At 48.9% G+C, this 6,498-nt stretch overlaps 1 long non-coding RNA gene across 1 annotated transcript; it reads right to left on the reverse strand.

The window, feature by feature from the left end:
• Positions 1-849: 849 nt before the first annotated feature.
• On the reverse strand, positions 850-6,304 carry LOC102429907. The gene is made up of 3 exons (XR_331074.3): positions 6,082-6,304; positions 4,254-4,320; positions 850-2,326 (listed from the first exon to the last, which is right to left on the reverse strand). It is a non-coding gene; the product is annotated as an uncharacterized LOC102429907 (long non-coding RNA).
• Positions 6,305-6,498: the final 194 nt, after the last annotated feature.

Consider the following 6,498-nt stretch of genomic DNA (forward strand, 5'->3'; position numbering starts at 1 on the left):
GTAACAAATCCACTTCACATTAACAAAGAACATTTTTATGAAAAAAAGAACGCCCGCCCTTCCACCCCCCCGATAGTGAAAACCTCTGTCTGGCTTAAGAGAAGGCAGCTGGGTTGGCCCGGGAACTAAGGCTGGGGCCGTATCAGGCGTGTGGCCCCCGGAAAACTCCTCTGTGCGCTTGAGAGCGAGCGAGACTGAAAACGGCAAATGATGTTTTATCAGGAAAATCCTTTTTGACCTTCAACGCCTCCTAAAAGGGCCTCGCGGGGTCTCCAGGGTTCCCCAAATGACATGCTGAGAACCGGGGTCCAAGGAGATCCAGGCATTGGTTTGGGACAGGAAAGGGGAGGGCGCTGCTCGGGGGCGGGGGGAGGGGGAGGGGCAGGGAGAGGGGTAGCCTGAAGACCCCCCAGGAGACCCGGAGACAGGACTCTGCCTGGGAGGAGGGGGCAGGACCGCATCCATCCACAGCTTCCATCCGAGGTGAAACCAACACAACAAACCTCAGAGCCTCCAGCCGAGCCCAGAGGAGCTGCTCCTGCCCTGGGCTTCCTGTTGTGCGAACTTGAGGCGGCCCTGGGGACCCTCGAGGGGGAGCGGACGACTGACAGGGGGAACTAGGGGCAGCCAGGAGACGTTTCTATTGAAGAACGAATGTGGGGGAGCGAAGACTGAGGGAGACCTGGGCGGCCACATCGCCGGCACACACCGTCCTGGTCTGTGGCTCTCAAACCAACCTGCTCTCCCAGCGTCTCTCCTCCCCATCGCCCCGCAGTCCTGCTCCAGAGACGCCACAGAACTCGGACCCCGAGCAAAGGGCACCTCTAATGAGGGTAAAGGACAGCGTCATTTCTTAAATGATTCTTTATTCATAAACTTGATGCAAGTTTACAAAATTTACTGTACATTGCCAAATAAATCTGCAATGAAAAATAAACTCCAAATAAAAACAAAGCATGCCAAATGTGCAGCTGTCAACCTGCTAGCCATCAGGATATTAAAGAATTCAATAATGTATTCAAGATCCAGCCTTAGGTTTAAGGAACTGTAATGCTTTAAAGAATTCTGCCTTGTCGTTGTCTGAGCCACTGTATCAGAACTGAGCACAGAGGTCACCACGTGCGCAAACCCAGGACGGCCTCCCCCGCGGCCCCACACGCTGCGGCCCTGCAGCCGTGCAGGGCTCTCCCAGGCGGCTTACAAAGTTGAAAACTGACTCTCAGAGCAAGTGCCTAAGAAACACTTTGGAACTTTGTAAGTGATTTGTGCAGAAAATGTGCTTCTGGGTTTCATTTAAAAGTGCTTAATAACTAGACCTTACTTTTAAATCAAACGTGGGAATATAAAAAATCTACTTCCAATCAAACAGGACTGATTCAGGTAAGGCAAGAGAATGGAGAGGGTACTGATCTGAGTCAGGTTTTATAAAAGAACTAACGTGTGTAGAGTTCCTATTAGTCTTTAAGTAAAAGCCATTGTTATGACTGTAGCAAAAATTTTTAGGTCTCCAAGTGAGGGATCTGTTTGTCCTTAGGAGTCTGTCTGTGTGCCAATCACTTTATAAGCTTATTAGTTTACAAACGATTGCAACATCCCGTTAATAAAATGGAAATGTAAAATGACTTAGTATTTTAAATAACTTCAAGATCTAGACTGCAGATCTTCCTCAGACATATTGAACCAGTAACAGCTTCAGCCAGCAAGCCCGATGCCGTGGAATCACCGCCACAGCTGACGTGCTTGCGTGGCCCCACCTTGCAATTCAGTTTAGAGCATGTCTGTGGGAAATGGCCCCAGAGAGGCCATAAAAAGTGTAACAATTCCTGGAGCAGGTTTTCTGTCGTTATTTTGGCAACCGGAAAAGGCTACGGTGATCGAGAAGACCTTAAATTTCCTAAACCGACAGGAACACCCAATCACCTTTATTGGCGCTAAGGGGACGGCACACTGCGAGTCCTCACAGGGAGACGTCACCTACGGCTGCAACTCCAGGACCTGGTGCTGACCTGCCTGCTAACAGATTTCATTTTTCAAGAAAAAGAGATGATAAGGAGTGGCCAGTGTGTGTATTTATCAAGAAAAATACAGGAAAGGCCCCACTGCTGAGTCCAAGATACCTACAATGAGCAAATGAGAGGCTGTAACTTATGCAGGATGTCAGGTGACAGAGTATCCACTAAAGTGTCTATCAGCTAACGTCGTCGGGCTGCTGTTATGGGCACTCGAAGCTGGTCTGCACGGTGGGAAGGTTTCTTTAAAGCAACGTTGGTCCGAGCCTGGGGCAGTCCGTCCACTTAGCCGTCTTCCTTCGGGGGGGTGTACCAGCCTGAAACAGGGGGGGAGACACTTTAGTTCTGAAACGGACGTGTTATTAAGGTTGGCTACGTCCTCGACGCGTCATTTTCATGGTTAAACCTACTGCAAAGTTAAACTCACACGGACTGGTAACAGCACTTCCACGTTTAAATACAGACACTCGATTGCCAGAGGGGTCCCTGCCCGCCGGATGCGCGCCTGAGCCCACAGTGGGCAGAGCGCGCTCACCCGGGAGCAAACGAGCAGCACCGGGCGACTCGCGCTCCCTGCCTGGCGGGAGCTGTGGCTCGAGGCCGCTGTTCGGCATCTCGAGACCATCACACCACGTGCACCGCTGCCCCGGAAAGATCCGGATTCAAATCCAAAATATGGTTCCTCTGAATCGTATCCTTCCACACCCTCATGAAGTCAAAACTCCTGAGTCCAACCAGTGTCAGCTGGGGACCGTCTGTATACAGTCATTTTCTACGAATAAACTGTACATGAGCTTTCAACGTACGATCTCCAATTACTGGCTTTTGCTGAAGGTAAGTGTGGAATACTGGACTAAAGCTAGGCTTCATACTCCACTCAGATTCCATGTTTAACAGTAACCCGCCCTGAAAACACTCTCCCTCAACAAAGTCCTGGCGCCAGAGCCAGAGGCCCGGGGCTGTGGTCGGTGGATGAGACGCTGCGACCAGCAGCGAGGAAGCCGTGAGCGGGGACCCAGCGACGGGACCCGAGACCCCTCAGCAGGAGCCAGACGGAGGCACCTCCTGGCTCTGCCCTCACAGCCCACACACCCTGACTCGGGGCTGGAGAGGACGGTTAGGAAGCCCAGACTTGCCAAGTTTGAGCCTTTCCCGCTTCAGAACCCTGAAGACGGTTTTGGATACAGGAAACCTCGCTTCATGTCTCGAAGGTTTGCTTCTTTACACGCCGAGGGCGACCCCCCACCCGCAGGAGCATCAGGCCGCTGTCCTGTGGGCTCCCCTCGGCCTGGTCTGCGCCCAGACCCAGTACCTCCGCGCGGCCCGTGCCCGCCTCTCAGAATCAAACAGTCAACACAAGTGACAAGTTCCCGTCGTCATTAAAATGACGTGAGCACAAAACACAGCTCCCGGCCACAAGCTGGCACAGGCCCAGCACAGCAGGAAGAGTTACTGTCAATTCTCCTGAAGGACAAGGACTTGGCGTTTCTTTTCCTCACGCCCTGTCCTCTGCACACAGAACGCACCATCTCCCCAGCTCGACGGCGACGACCATCCCCCCAGCACTGAGCTGCGAAGGCCGCGCACACTCTGCCCTTTTTCCCTCTCGAGTTTGGAAGACAGACCTCGTGCCAATCTGAGACGAGGAGACTGAGGCAGAGGGCACAGGACTGTTCGAGGCCACAGAGCCGGCGAGTGGCAGAAACGGCACGGAAAACAGGTCTGATTCCAAGTCAATCTATTACCTCAGTCAGAGACAAGACGCAAACATGCGCAGAGAATACAGCAAAGCTTAGGTGAGGCCGATGAAGCTTATGAAATATACTCGATATTAGAATTAGCCTGAGTGACCAGCATGCAGGATCGGCGAGGAGCAGCCACCGCCGGGAGGGGCGGGCCAGGCCCTGCTGATTCATCGCCGTTGAAGGACCTGCGCTGGCCCGGGCCCCGCCACAGGCAGACACTGAGCTCCTGCCCCAACTCCACACACTTCAGAGGGGTCAGAGGACCCATCTGCTCAGGGATCTGCTCAGGGATCCTGACTCTGACTCAGAGGCTCTCAGGCCAAGTATCTGGAGCCACGACTTGGAAGGAAGCACAGGGTGTGGGTCCCCAAGTGGAGTTTTCTCAGGGGTGACTGTACTTGACAAGATACTAAAGCAAAGCCAACAATAAAACAGGATACATATCAGCAGTACATGATGCAAAACAAACGGCAATAAATACATGTGGAATTGAACATACCGTTTTTCTCGTGTATCTGTACAATGGAATTATAAGACTGCTGGGCTCTTGCTAGATTATATTGATTCTGAAAGAGAAATATACATTTTAAATCAAAACTCTAAGCAGATGAAAATCATGGCAAATAATTGATGGATGTGTCACACTGATAGTCAGTGACAAAAGTGATATAAAACTTATATCACTTTTCATGTTATAAGTTTTACCTTCCAGGATTCTAAAGTCAGCAGGGAATAGTCTGTTCACTTTAAAAATGCTGCTATCCAAAAAGTAAGGTGCTAAATGATATTTAAAAATATGCTGTCGTGTGTGTGTGTGTGTGTGTGTGTGAGAGAGAGAGAGAGAGAGAGAGGGAGGGGGGGAGGGCTATGGTATATAGAGAATATAGTATATAGAGAGTATATAGAGTGGAAATGTAAAAATGTAAAGCAATTACATTGACATTGACTGATTCCAGGACCATAGCACTAAATACAGAATACTGGATTTGTAGGGTTATAAGCTGGGAGAGGCTTAAACCATCCAGACAGTCGTATTTCAGATCAAAATACAGAAGCCCAGAGAGCTGAGCTTACATGGCGGGTTACTGGTGAGATGCTCTTTCAGTCAGAAAGATCACTGCTCTAAGCCCTCTGTATTTTCTCCGTAAGGAAATACCAACAGTATTTCTATACAGTCTACTTACAGAGGACTTTTTAGGTTTTTGCATGTGTCCTACTTTAGACACTATACAGTAAGCATCAATCTTGTCATTAGAAAAATAAAATTTTGGTATTATATACTTATTCTGTTGGTACATTTAAAGCATCTGAAATATAAACACTGTTAAAAAAAACTAGCTAAAAGTAGTTAAGCAATTCATTGGTGTTCAATAAATAACTTCTAGGTTTTATACAAAATGGTATTTTGTTCCAGTGTAAAGAAATAGCTGATAAAAGAGCTAAACGTAAAAATGAGTTACTTTGTAATATTATCCCAAATAAATGGTTTTTTAAAAATAGCCTTTTTTGCTTCCTCTGAGTTAGGATTCTAGTGGACTCATGATGGGACCTGTACTACGGTTATAAATACATATTTAGATTTAATGCTATTTGGCACTGAACACACAATTCACACAGACCTTTAGGAACGGCTGAATGTTTAAAAAATGTCAGGGCAGGCTGATTTCCATCACACAAATATTTTCCCAACACACACTAACTCCAGAGTCCATCCTCGGCCCACGCCTGCGTTTACAGGTAACGAAACCAGCCATGGAAAGATGACTCTGATAGTCAGCGACAAAGAACAGAACTCTGGTTCAAAGCAGCGACTGACGGCCGACTGTCTGGCTCCCGTCCTGGCTCCGCCCCCATCACCTGAGGCAGCTACCTGCCTCTGGGCACTTCAAGCTGCTCACCTACACCATGAGGACAAGAGTGAACCTGCTCCTCGGTTATGAGGAGGATTGAAAGGGTCAACACACAAAATGCCTAGATCAGAGCTTAGCACGTAAATGCTCGCTGGGAATTAACTATTAAACAGGATCTCGCTTTGGGGAAACTGCAAAGTACATATAACAAAGTACCAATAACAAGATAAAGCCGTGCATGTTTATCTAAAAATGACAAAGAAAAGGAACAGGAGACGCCTCGGGAGACGGGAAGCGGTGGACACCTTCTTCTCTAAAAATCAATAAAGACATATTTTAAAAGAAAGAAAGTTGAACCATTTCTAAAATCTCACACACACATGAAAAAAAACCTGTTTTAAATGCCCAACATGAGCAAATTATCACCTTAAATGTAACTCACTTCCTGCCTGTAGGTGACATCACTGAGAAAAGTACCTTATTTGCTCCGAACTGCACCCTGGCTTTGCCTTTGACGAGGGTGGCGTTGATCTGCATGATGACGGACTCGATGGAGTAGGCGCTGCTCCAGCCCTGCGGGGGGAAAGCTGCTCTCAGCGCGGGAAAGCCGACGGCAGCCGGCAGCACTCAGCAACCGCAGATGAGCACTGAGATGTTTGTGCTTATGAGGCGAAAGAAAAGCTCAGCCCTGGCCCGTGTGGCTCAGTGGATAGAGCGCCAGCCTGCGGACTGAAGGGTCCCAGGTTCGATTCCTAATCAGGGCACAGGCCCAGGTTGCGGGCTCGATCCTCAGTGGGGGGCGTGCAGGAGGCAGCCGATCCATGATTCTCTCTCATCATGGATGTTTCTCTCTCTCCCTCTCCCTCCTTCTCTAAAAATCAATAAAAACATATT

The sequence above is a fragment of the Myotis lucifugus genome, unplaced genomic scaffold (genome assembly GCF_000147115.1).
Source record: "Myotis lucifugus unplaced genomic scaffold, Myoluc2.0 scaffold_7998, whole genome shotgun sequence".
NCBI lineage: Eukaryota > Metazoa > Chordata > Mammalia > Chiroptera > Vespertilionidae > Myotis > Myotis lucifugus.